Source organism: Scyliorhinus torazame, chromosome 4 (genome assembly GCF_047496885.1).
Source record: "Scyliorhinus torazame isolate Kashiwa2021f chromosome 4, sScyTor2.1, whole genome shotgun sequence".
Classification (NCBI taxonomy): Eukaryota; Metazoa; Chordata; class Chondrichthyes; order Carcharhiniformes; family Scyliorhinidae; genus Scyliorhinus; species Scyliorhinus torazame.
Window position 1 is genome coordinate 148,319,211 of NC_092710.1, and position 13,575 is coordinate 148,332,785.

At 47.2% G+C, this 13,575-nt stretch overlaps 1 long non-coding RNA gene across 1 annotated transcript in view; it reads right to left on the bottom strand.

Annotated features, from left to right (window-relative positions):
* Nucleotides 1-291: 291 nt before the first annotated feature.
* Nucleotides 292-13,575, bottom strand: part of LOC140410522 (uncharacterized) — a 46,197-nt gene continuing 32,913 nt past the window's right edge. The window contains exon 3 of the long non-coding RNA XR_011940679.1: nt 292-1,837. This is a non-coding gene — a long non-coding RNA (uncharacterized lncRNA). The remainder of the gene's footprint in view (nt 1,838-13,575) is intronic.

Genomic DNA, 13,575 nt, shown 5'->3' on the forward strand with positions numbered 1-13,575 from the left:
CTGATGCCGACGGTAGGGTGTGACCGTGAGATTCAGAGGGGGATGGCACCCCAGCAGGTCCATAACTCCCAGAGGAGCCCCAGTGGCCCCGGACGCAGGAGATGCCAGCAATGCGTGGCACCAAAGCCAACACTGCTAGGGTGGCAACCACAGTGCAGAGTGTTGCTAACTTTCGGTTGGCTCTTAATTTGGCTCTGTTTAATCACGTTTGATCAAGAGTCGCCAGGTATCTTTCGACACCGGCACAAGGTTCAGAACGAATACTGATCAATGATTCGATACACCAGTTAGTAAGTTCAAAAGCAATGCTCATTTATTTACACACAGTCAAATCTACTCATGCATAAACTCTACAAACTAAACTACCACTATTACTAAGGCCTATACTTAGCTTCGGGTGCCCACTCAGTCAAGAGGATAAATGGCCGTTCCTCGATTCTGAGGCTGCTGGGTTGAGCTGTTTACAGGGTAGCAACTATTAGCGTCTATCTCGTAGCGTGAGTTGACTTGGGACTTACTTAGTCTGATGCAGCTGCTAGGCAGGTCTCTCTCTTCGGTGAGAGCCAAAGCCAACGGGGGAAGGTTCTCCCTTGGGGGATACCTTTTATACGGAAAAGGGCTTCGTGCACTTTTGGGCGGGCCTTGAACTTGGCCTCAACTAATTGGGTCTTTCCCAATCATCTGTATCGATTTTCCTCCAATAGAGGGGTGGTTCCCTGATCGCTGGGTGTGTCCTGGTGACTGTCAGTCTGCTTTGTCTTAGCTTCTTCTGGCGCCGGGGAGTCTGCCTTAACATTGTGTATCTAAATGTTTCCCTTTTGTCCCCGGAGATGGCTCATTAGTATGTAGATTGTTTGGTAGTTTCTGTCCTGTCTGAGAGTTTAAGGTTCTAATCAACAGACAGTGCTTGCACCTGCTTGTTTCTTAGCATTGTCCAATTTTCCCTGCATTCTTTGCAATGTCCATTTTGTAATCAGGACGTGGTCATCCCAGATGGCTACACTCACTCCTTGTGGTCCTCAACGCAAAGCGTGAAGGATCACATTACTAGGTCGTCCTCTGATCACTGACCGGGGCACCCATGCTTAGGCTCGACACTGTCCTATCCTATGCAACACAATTTTACCTAAACCATTTTAAATACATTCATTATCATAAAATTCTACGGGGCGCTGTGACATTAATACATGCATTACAGAAAAATAAAGAAACTGGAACCTCTAACTATTCTCAATAAGCTATCCTCATTCAAACAATCCAAAAATACAAACAATCCAAAAATAATCTATACATCTTAAACTGTACAAAATAGCAGCACACAAATTTCTCTGGCCTGGCAGTCAGACACAGAGGTTTCCATCTCTTTATTCCACAGAATACATAAAGAAAATGGATGCTCTTTAATCCGTCCCAATGGGTTCGGGGGTCTGGTAAAATCCGAAAATGGCGGCTCTAAATCTGTATCGATTTTCCTCCAATAGAGGGGTGCGAGAGCGATATGCTCTGTTTCGCCATTTCCTAACTCTCAATGTTTGCACGACACTGCAAAGTATCGCCAGCACTAAGAATGCTTCGACTACATATGAGAGTGAGTACCAGGTGATAAACTTATCACACCAGGTCGGGGTATTGCTAGCTGTCGCTGGGCTAGTTATCTCGGGGTTCCGTGTATTGCAGGGGTGAGAGTCATTTACAATTTGTGTGGTAGGGGTCAGGGGGGTAGCGTCCGCGCGCAACTGAAGGGATCCCGCTAAGATCCATGTGAACACGAAGGCTGTCTTCATCTTTGTCGGTCTTCTTCTTTGTCTTCCTCTGGGGTTCCTGAGGTTTCTGAGTTCTGTGAACACAAGCATAATTTCTGTTATTATCTTGCTTAAGATCTCGTATGTCTGTCAGTCTGTCCTTTACTGCCAATTTCCCTTTATAATTGGTCACCATCTGAGTTTCCCTCATTTTTTTCTTTTAAACCGAATATTGGGACAAGACATTTAAGAAAAATACTGCCATACTGCGAGCCGTCTCGCAGCCTGTGTGATTTACCATCCCAGTGTTTGAGGATGTAAATAGCATAGGGGAGCAACCTAAGGATTGCCAAAACCAAACAAAAGAATTTTGAACGTAACGAGCCAAAATGGGGTACGTATGGGACGCGGCGGGTAAGAAATGGGTGGAATCCCTGGGTAGGACGGTGATCAATGCCGTATGTGCTCTACCCGAGCGTAGCTGACCAGAGGGGAGTCCTCAGGCAGGGCGGGGACCAATGTCATTTCTCCACTGCCTGAGCAACCGGCAAGAACGTGTAAGAATGTGGTCGTCGTGGGAGGCTGCCTCTCGAATTAGGAGAGCAACTATGAGTTGTGTTTTGTCGACAAACTAGTTCCTCTGAACTATTGTCTGGGGACAAACTTGTACCTTTAACAAGTTTCTGGGGACAAACTAGTTCCTCTGAACTATTGTCTGGGGACAAACTTGTTCCATTAACAGCCGGGGGGCGTTAAAGGAGTGGTGACGTGGGGCCGTGAAAAACTTCCGAGTTTACACACAACACTTAACGATAACACTAACGAACAAACATTCAACAAACATGGTGCAGGTTCCATCAGAAAGGACACCGTATCTCTCCATCGGTTTCTTTTCATCATCTGGACACCTCACTGCTCAATAACGAACAGGGTCGCAAAAGGATTTGTTTGGTGGGAGTCAGACTCTAAGTCATCATCTTCTCCCGGCTGTCAAACTCTTGTCTGTAGTAACCGTGCTAAAGCTGCTTGGGGCGAATTGGGGTCCATCTCATCATTCCGGATGAGCCTGAACGAATTGTCTCGGTGCCAGAATCATGTGTCATGGTTGGAGCTACTATGCTTCAATCTGTAATCGTCGGGCGGTGGGTCTGGGTCAGGGCTTTGATATAAGTGACCTCAAGTGGGTCGGTAGAATCATGCTCAGATTCGCTGGGAGTGGGGCCTGGTGCAGGGGTATAGTCGTAACGTGGTGTGCTGTGGCTGTCATCATTGTGATTGCTATCACTGTCGCTGCTGGTTGAAGGGAGAGGCGGAGTCGTGCCTGTGGGGGCGGAGTTGAAGTCATGTCTGAGGGCGGGTTGGAGTGGTTGGGGGAGGGTAGGAATACGTCATCTGTGGGCGGGGCGTGTCGTCTGCTGCTGCGAGCAGGATGTGGTGTGTGTGGTTATTCTGCGAGCCGTAATCCTTGAGCTGGTTTATATGAAACCACGCAGACTTACCATTGGGATAGGTTATTTTGTATACTGAGGGGCTGACTTTGTCCGAAATGGAGTACGGTCCGGAAGATTTTGGGGAGAGGAATGAACTGGGTTGTAAAGGGGAAAGCATAACTTGTTGCCCTACTGTAAACTCAGTGGTGTGTACTGTTTTGTCGAAACAAGCCTTGCTCTGTTTCTTCCTGGTTCCAAGTCTCACTGCTGCGGTGAGTTGGGCTGCCATTATGTTCTGTATTAGTTGTGTAACCGCGTTTTCATGTGCGAGGGCTGTAACTGCGGAGCTGGCCAAATCCAGTCCTCAGTGCCTTTCATGGGGCGTCCGGTCATGAGGGTGTGGGGGGTGTAACCTGTGGATGTAGATACCGTGTTTCTTAAAAACATTAAAGCAAATGGGAGTACTGAATCCCAGGTGCTGTTATTCTGCTGTACCATTTTCCTGAGGGTGGCTTTCAATGTCCTATTCATTCATTCTACAATACCACTTGACTGGAGGTGGTATGCGATATGGAACTTTTGTCTGATGCCGAAAATCGTGAGGACGTTTTTCATTACATGTCCGGTGAAATGGGAGCCTTGGTCGGACTCTATACTGCGTGGGAGGCCCCACCTTGTAAAGATGTGGTGTGTTAATATTTTAGCCATCGTCTTGGCCGTATTAGTTCATGATGGAAATGCTTCCACCCATTTTGTGAAGGTGTCTATGACCACCAACACATACTTGTAACCATTTCTGCAAGGGGGTAGGGGTCCTATATAATCTGTACTGGCACGCTTTAGCCAATGGAATGGACCAAAAGCCGTTACTAATGTCCAAAACCGAAAAACATTTTGACTGGAGTCCCTGTTTGAGCATGGTCTTGGGACTCGTGGCTATGGTGGGGGCTGCTACTGGGGTTACTTTGTTCAGTTCCCGGTAATCAATGGTCAGTCGCCATGATCCATCCGGTTTCCTGACGGGCCAAATTGGTGCATTGTTTGTGGAGTCTACTGATCTGAGTACGCCTTGATCCAACAAACTCTCTATTACTTTGGAGATTTCTCCCTCTGCTTCCTGGGAAAATCCGTACTGCTTCTGGGATTTAGGGTCGGGACCTGTAATGTTCACAAAGCCAGTCAAACTGCTGCAGTCATGCTTGTGCTGTGCAAATGCTGCTTTATGTTTCTGCAGGACTGCCCTAACTTGTTTGTCTGCACGAATGGCTGGAGTGTCAAACCAGAAGTCTCCTACTGAGCTAATCCTATTTACGTATTCTCCTACTGTGCACGTGGCGGGGGCTCGTGCTGCCTTTGCCATTTTCCACACACTTGGTCACTGGGTCGAAAGAAAGGTTATGGGAGCTCATGAAATCGATCCCAAGGATATGTTCTGCTGTCTGGGGCAGATCAACTAAAACTACGGGGTGCTTAGTCGTGATGTTACCTATCTATATTGCTATAGGGGCTGTGATGTGTCCCTGTTGTAAATGGCCTGTAAAGCCGCTTAGTGTGATGGTGTCTGTTGTGGGCCATGTGTCTCGCTGAAACATCGTGGAGGAATTGAGTGTGGTGCGGGACCCTCCTGTGTCCCAAAGAAATTCTACGGGTTGTCCCCGGACTTTGCCTGCTACTACCAGTCTACCGGACTTGTCCCAAAGGGTTTCGCAGACCCAAGTTGGGGAGCCCGAACACCGTCAGTCGGTGCCGTTCATGTCTGCATTCTCTGAACGGGCGCTAACGCTATGGATCGGCTTTGCCCTATTCTTGTTTAGGGTACCTGTCTGTTGGTTTCTCTGCTGCTTCTGGGGCGCGTTGCACTCTCGTGCAAAGTGTCCAAGCTGTCCACACTTATAACATTCTTGAGGTTTTGGCTGGAGTTGGCTGTTCCTGCCCTCATTTACCCATGCGGGGTTCTGGTGTGCTTTAACTGGGTTCATTTCTACCTGCTCTTCATCGGGTATTATAAATGCGGTTTTGCCTGCAATTAATTGCTCCCAAGCGCGGGACAATCTCTTCAAAACCCATTTTTCATTGTGGGCCTCATCTGAGGGTTCATAATTTGCGCAAGCTTTTCGTCCTGCTTCTGTGGCGTGGGAGACTAGAATTCAGGTCCATTTGGCCATATTATCTGGGGACAAATGGGCATGGGCTAACTCTCCCAAAACTGCGGTAAAGTGAATCCACAAACGTCCAGCAAACGCTGTGGGGTGCTCTGTCTTCTTTTGCCTACACTTATTTAGGCCTTCTACGGGGTCTCCTCTGTAAAAGCGGATCGCATCAAGGATCGCTGTGTGCATCTCTTGGGAGTGTGCCTCCTCCTATATTCTGTGGGTCGGGAAGGGCTGCTACGACTGAAGGGTTGAAGCTTAAAACTGTGAGCTTCACTTCTCCTTTTCGTCCAGGCCGTACATGGTAGCCTGTTGTTTGACTTTCGCGAAACATTGGTGGGGGTCTGAAGTAGGAAGGAACGGTGTAATTTTTCCACACGCGTCCCGTAATTGGGTCACGGTTAACGGGGTTGTCTAAAGGAAATCTGCTTCTCCTTCTCCTGCTGCCCTGCGGTGTGTGGTTACAGGATTCATGGAGGTGTGTTCTGCCTGTTCGGTTGGGGGTTGCGTGCTTTCCTTTTCTGGGGTTTTTCCTGCGTACACGTCCCATGTACGTATCTATGGGCAGTCTCGTTCAATTCCTGCCAGTCGGGGCCGTTTTCTTGATCTAATTGGGGTCCGAATGTACTCTGAAATCCATTTTGCACGGAAAGCAGAGATTGCAATTCTGCAATTTGCTTCCGGCACTTTGCATGGTCTACTGAGCTCTGCCTTTGTTCCGTTGTGGAAGTATGGAGTGCTCCTACGGCTGCTTTTAAATCATTGCACTGTTTCTGCAATTTCTCAACTTGCTGTTCTGTTTCTTGTCTTGCCAAGACCGCACGTTGCGTGTCCTGGTAGGCCTTATCATATTGTGTCTGAAAACTGTTCAAATGCGCGAGACAAGACTGATGTGCCCTCTTGGCATCACCCACCTCTCTGTCCCTTGCTGCTAACTGCTCTTTCAAATCTCGATTCTCTTTCTCTACCTCACTCACGTCTACCTCACTGGTTCGGTCTCTCTCCTCTATCTCTCTACGGAGCGTCCTAACGACCTCCTCTGTGCCTCGCAATTGTGCCAAACAGGACACGATTGCCATCGGCTTGCGAGCTTTTCCCTAAGCTCTTCTTGTGGATCTCTGACAGGTTCTCCCACCAAGTATATCCTATACTCCCGGGTCCTGTTTCCTCATTATCACAGAATTCACTCCAAAGGGGCCATCCTTTCCCTTTGAGATATTTTCTGATCTCATCTTCCCAAACGGGACACTGTCCTACTCTACTGGTCGCTGCGACCACGAATTCCTGGGGGTTCATAAGGCATTCCATTGCCTTCATTGCCATTTTCTCTATCTAGGATCTCTACTGAATTTGGAACAGGGGGTGATAAAGTGGTGATGTAAACACGGGTACGGCTTACGCTAATTTCCGGCCTACAAAGCTCCCGACAGTTTTTCGCAACAAAGTCTCTCAGGTTTACCTTATATCCCTGTTAGTACACATGCATTAACACACTTCTGAATCTCATAGGCTTGATCAGTACTATTTTGATGCTTCTGGTTTTTCTGTTTCCAATTGGAGTCTCAATTCAAATTTCTCGGAGTGGTTAGGCCGCTTCTAAGTCGAGTCCCGTCAGATGTCGCCAGTAAATGTTGCTAACTTTTGGTTGGCTCTAAATTTGGTTCTGTTTAATCACGTTTGCTCAAGAGTCGCCAGGTATCTTTCGACAACGCCACAAGGTTCAGAACCGAATACCGATCAATGACTCGATACACCAGTTAGTAAGTTCAAAAGCAATGCTCATTTATTTACACACAGTCAAATCTACTCATGCATAAACTCTACAAACTAAACTACCACTATTACTAAGGCCTATACTTAGCTTCGGGCGCCCACTAAGTCAGAGGAACAATGGCCGTTGCTCGGTTCTGAGGCTGCTGGGTTGAGCTGTTTACAGGGTAGCAACTAGGAGCGTCTATCTCGTTGCGTTGACAATTGCGAGGCACAGAGGAGGTCGTTAGAACGCTCCGTAGAGAGACAGAGGAGAGAGACAGAACCAGTGAGGTAGACTTGGGACTTACATGGTCTGATGCAGCTGCTTGGCAGATCTCTCTCTTCGGTGAGAGCCAAAGCCAAAGGAGAGCGTTTCTCCTTTGGGGGATACCTTTTATCCGGAAAAGGGCTTTGCGCGCTTTTGGGCGGGCCTTGAACTTGGCCTCAACTAATTGGGTCTTTTCCAATCATCTGTATCGATTTTCCTCCAATAGAGGGGTGGTTCCCTGATCGCTGGGCGTGTCCTGGTGACTGTCAGTCTGCTTTGTCTTCGCTTCTTCTGGCGCCGGGGAGTCTGCCTTAACATTGTGTATCTAAATGTTTCCCCTTTGTCCCCGGAGATGGCTCATTAGTATGTAGATTGTTTGGTAGGCAGGAGTTGGGGCTGCCCCCATTATGGGTACACATGATCCAGGAGGTGGCATGCCCCCCCTAACAGAGCCCCCCCCCCCCCCCCCCCACGGTGCCCCGCCCCACCCCCGCGAGATCTCTACAAGGGTTCCCCCACCAACCCTCCAAGCAGCAACCCCAGTGCCCCTGGCTCATTGCGAAATGTTGTCAGATGAGATTTGACACATTAGTAGCTCCTTCATGGATGGTCAGATTTCTACCATAGAGGCTTGAGGAGCCTCACTGCTCTAATTGAGACCAATAAATTTGCTTTCCTGAAGTTCACTTGTTTTCACAGGCTCACTGTCACTCAGTTTTATGTCACCCACCACCTCTCTTGGCTCGTCCACTGCTTCCCATTTATTTCCCTTTCTCTCCATTTCTTTCCCCTGACGTCAGTGAGATATAGCTGCACAATCAGAATTGGCAACGTGACTAGTATGAGTATCACAGTAGAACTGGACGCAGATGTTAGTCTTGTGTCTCAGAATGCCAGAACATGGGAATGCTCAACTAGGCCCCTCCTCTGCCTAGAAATGTAGCAGTAAGGACATGAGAGCAAACTGACCGTGCAAAAAAAAGGTGATGTCTACAACAGATCTACTTCAGCACTTAGCTGACATAAATTGGTGACCACTTCAACCTCAGGAGGTTCATAGTGAATCCCAGCAGTCACCACACACACCCACCATTGAGGTAGCACCACAGAAAATTACAAAGGTAAATTTGAGAGCACATAGTTCACACCACAGTAACAATGGTAAGAAATATTACACTCTCACACAATTGGGTTTCTCACTATAATTATGTTTGAACTGAAGTTATGGGGCTTGATTCTCCGATTCTGCAGCTATGTCCGGAGGATGCGTCTGGTCTTACGACCAAAAGGTCGGCGGCGCCCCCGCACTGATGCTCCGCTCGGTGGGGGGCTAGCAGCCACGCCACGTAAAGGCCCCGGCTTTACCTACCGATACAGACACAGAATGGCCAGGTACGTGGCCACGCATGCGCACGGCGGCGGCCTGCAGCAGCCACTCCATACAACTTGGCGCCGGCCGGGAGCGGACCCAGCGTGCCAGAAACTGTAACCCCCTTGCCACCCCCCACCAGTCCCCCGCCCACGCCGAAGTCCCCTCAGCCAGCAGGAACGGCTCCCCTCCCCCACTGTGGCGGCCCTGGACACAGTCCGCAGCCGCCAAGCCAGATTTACGAAAGTAAAGAGGATACGCAACTGTTGCCGTCGGGAAGTCAGCCCATCCGGTGAGGAGCATCGGGGGAGGACCTCAGGTGAACTCCTGAGGCTGTCCCAATGGCGTGCGGTGTACGAGTACCCTGTTTTTGAGGGGGCGGAGCGTTGGAAAATTGGCACCACCCCCGGCAATCGGAGAATCCCATCCAGGGTTCTTGTTTTTGGAAGTTGATCTAAGCTTATGGTATTATAGTTTTGTGAGCTGTTGCACATAGAGGAAGATCCACAGAGAATGGTATATTACTGGCAGGAAGGAAAAAATAAATGTAGAGCTGTTAATGTGTTGGCGAGACCTCAAAATTAAATGTTCTCCTGTCAGAGGATGACATGAACATTTCTTACAGTGAGAAACTGGTTGCCCCTCAAGTTGCATCCTCTTCAAGCTGCTGCTGCTCCTCCTCCTCCAAAACCTCCACACTGAAATCTGTTTGCAAAGGGGAGGTTCTGCAACACCCTACCTCGATCATTCAGCAACCTCCTGTATGGTATTGCAGGAGGACTCCCGGGTTGCTCCAGCTACCCAGAGCACTGCTGCAATGTGCCAATGGCGCACTGACTCTGGTGGATGAGTGCAGCCCATCAGGGCAGCACGGTAGCCTTGTGGATAGTACAATTGCTTCACAGTTCCAGGGTCCCAGGTTCGATTCCGGCTTGGGTCACTGTCTGTGCGAAGTCTGCACATCCTCCCCGTGTGTGCGTGGGTTTCCTCCGGGTGCTCCGGTTTCCTCCCACAGTCCAAAGATGTGCAGGTTAGGTGTATTGGCCATGATAAATTGCCCTTAGTGTTCAAAATTGCCCTTGGTGTTGGGTGGGGTTACTGGGTTATGGGGATAGGGTGGAGGTGTTGACCTTGGGTAGGGTGCTCTTTCCAAGAGCCGGTGCAGACTCGATGGGCCGAATGGCCTCCTTCTGCACTGTAAATTCTATGAAAATCAGGCCTGTGTTCAGCTTGTATCCTGCGCTGTCATGAACTATGCCTGAAAAGGAGGAATAACTTTTTTCTCCCAGAAGCTGAAGCAGGACTAGACCTTATGGGTCAAAGTTTCAGCTGTAACATTAAGATAGGAATGTGGTATTGTCTTACATAATGTGATACTCCTCAATGCAAATGAGTTGCTCATTAAAAGAGTCCATTTTTTTTTCCTGTTCAACGAGGTGGGGGCATTAACGAAAGTGTTACATGGGTGCAATCTTTCATTTATTGGACCTTCAGCAATTCAGCCACTCTGATAAATTGTAGAAACCTCTCAAGTTGCTGGCAATTGTCCATGAAGAAAAAAATGCTTACTCCAACAGTAAGATGCAGTCATGATTTTCTTAGTGCATCTGTGGACAACTGATTAGTCAATGTTAGTGATGCTTCCACAGGTGTTCCAGTTAATAGAGCTAAGGACAATTGTGACCTTGGCAGCCACCAGAAGTGCAATGTTAATGTTGGAGTTGAGCTGCCAGTAAGATTACAGCATGTTGCATCTAACAGTTTCCTTTGTAAAGCAGAGCACCTGCAGGTGCTGCTCCACAGTGAAATGCAGGAATGTGCCCCTCTTCCCCATATTAAAATGGCAATAACATAGGGGATGCCATAGTCCTCCAGTGAACCTTAGTCAGCGGGGCATCGATCTGTTCTTTTTCTTCTTCTAAAAAGCAGAAGGTGTAAAGGAGTTTCCAATTGAAAAATTATGTTTCAACAGGTGAACTCGTGGAGATGGGGGGAATGGGAGGGTGGCTCCCAAATCACCTAAAACCAGATGATAAAGTACTTGCACATGGGACGTTGGGAGAGGGGGTAGGGAGAGGGGTGGACATAAAATCAGCAAAATCAACAACTAGGAGGTAATTCCATGTGATCATCTTTTGTTTAATTCCCTGAGGTGAACATTGTTACCTGCTTTTTAAAAGAACATTAAATAAAGCTAAAATTTATGCCAAATTTGCAATTTTTCCTTTTGATTTTCAGAATTATTTGAAGAAGGTTACTGGGCAGCAAGTGCTTTAAGCTGAAGAAAATAATTGGATCAGTACAGCCGATTGAATGTATTGATTCATCCTGAAATGTTTGTGAGCATGCTTAAAACTATGCAATGCAGCCCACAGGGTCACATGTCAGGCAAAAATCAGCTAACTCAGCAAAGACTTGGGACCTTCTGGTCTACATTTGCTCAGTGAACCATCAGAGGAGCTTAGAGTTCTGCTTTATACCAAAACTGAAAACTGCTGTGAATCTGCAATGGAGATTTTAGGGAATCAATGTGAATGATGTGGGGACTTTTACTTTAATCACATAAAGTCCCATCTGGTGACCTTGATGCCAATTCAAACTCTGAAGTAAAAAGATTCACATTAATTTGCTGGATTGAGAGGATTGCCATCCATCTGGTTTTGTATAGACAGTCTGGGAATTTCACCACAAAAAGCTATTTTTAAAAGCAGAATTCCATTTCTTCCACACCATTGTGTATCTTATAATGCAGAGACTTTAATGATTAAGTTTTTCAATGAACTTCCATCATCATCAAAGCAACCCAGGTCTCAATCAATGATCACCCACCCTCCCTCAATTCTCCTGCCTCACATACCTACTCCCGGTCCAATTTTGCTCTTGGTAAAGGACCATCCTTAATAACTATCGGAGCATATGCCTGGCAAGTTATTTCACTCAAAGTAACTCAAGAGGGCTACACAGTATAAGCCTTAATACATTTGATCTTGATAGCGTTGTGGTAGTCTGCATTAGGGGTATTACGGTACCTAGGTTGAGGCTGTAAGACCTTTGGTGTGGGAGGTATCTGAGGCACGAAGATCATTGGTGAAGCCTGCCTGCTGGTTCCGCCCAGTAAGGCAGAGTATAAGAGTCTTTGTCTCCCTAGCAGCCGCATTCTGTACCTGCGCTGCTGGGGGGAACATCTAGTCCAATAAAGCCTTCAATTGTCATCCAATCTCACTTCTGGAGTTATTGATCGAGCATCAAGCATGCTATCCATTTTACAATGACAAACAGGGCCAATGGGTAGCTGCTCTTCTCAGTTCCCTAACTTCTCAGTTATAAGGTTTAGAATGTACCCAAAGTGATTGCAGGCAGACACATATCAGTAGAAACAGGGAACAACAGCAGCACAATCTCCACCCCTGTACCTCTCACAACCTAGTATCTCCCCCACTCTCAATCCCACAAATTTCCCTCCCTGAGTACTTTGCCATTGTCCTTGTAACAAAAGTACAGTATAGTTTTGACAGTGTTGTCTTTGATAGCTATTACTTCAAAACATAGTCTACAAAGGGAAGACAGCAGCAACTGAAGTCCATTACATAGAACGTTCTGTACAGAAACCGGCCAATCAGCCCAACTGGACTATGTCACTGCTTATGCTCCACATGGGTTTCTTCCCAATCATCTTCATTTAACTCTAACATGCATAGCTTTCTATCCTTTCTCCCTTTTGTGTTACTAGTTTTCCTTTCAATACATCCATGCTTCTCAGCTTAACTGCTCCTTGTGATAACAAGTTGCACATTTTAACCACACTTAGTGTAAAGTAGTCTATTTTGAATTCCCAATTGGATTTTTCAGTGACTAGTTTACATCTATAGCTATTAGTTTGGGGTTCTCCAAACGTGGAAGATTCCCTTTTCCCATTTTGAAAATAGTCTGTTAAGACCATAAGATATAGGAACAGAATTAGGCCATTCGGCCCATCGAGCCTGCTCCACCATTTTATCATGGTTGATATGCTTCTCATCCCCATTCATAGAATCATAGAATCCCTACAGTGCAGAAGGAGGCCATTCGGCCCATCGTGTCTGCACTGATCCATATTCTGAGCACCCTATCCGTGATTACCCCACCTATCCCCATAACCCCCTAACCTAACCTGTACCTCCCTGGACATTAAGGGGCAATTTAGCATGGCCAATCCACCAAACCTACACATCTTTAGACTGTGGGAGGAAACCTGAGCACCCGGAGTTAAACCACACAGCCATGGGAGAACGTACAAATTCCACACAGACAGCGACCTAAGGCCGGAATTGAACCCTGGTACTTGGTGCTGTGAGGCAGCAGTGCCACCACTAAGCCACTGTTCTCCTGCCTGATCCCCGTAACCTCTGATGCCCTTATTAACATTGTATTCCATCTGCCCCTTCTTTACCCACTCTCCAAGCTTGCCCAAGTCCTTCTTTAGCCCCCCGGTCCTTCAACACTACCTCTCCCTCGACATATCTCTGCATCATCAGCAAACTTAGCAACAAAGCCCTCAGTTCCTTCTTCCAGATGGTTAATTCATAACTTTAAGGATGTCGAGCAGATCACCCCTCAATCTGATGTTTTCTGGAATCCATACAGACACATCGCTGTCTGATTTGTGATAGAGGCCCCTTTAACAGGCTTGTGGAAATATTCAATCATATATGTTTCAGTTTGTATCTGGCTTTAATTCCCTTTTTGAATTTAAGAGATTTTGTTTTTTGTTTTTGTATATTTGTCAACCTCTTTTGGAGAATAGTGCAAAGTACGGGAAGTATTATGCAGACAGATTAACTGCCCAGCACAAACACTCTTTTCTTGGCGATAAGTACCTTTACAG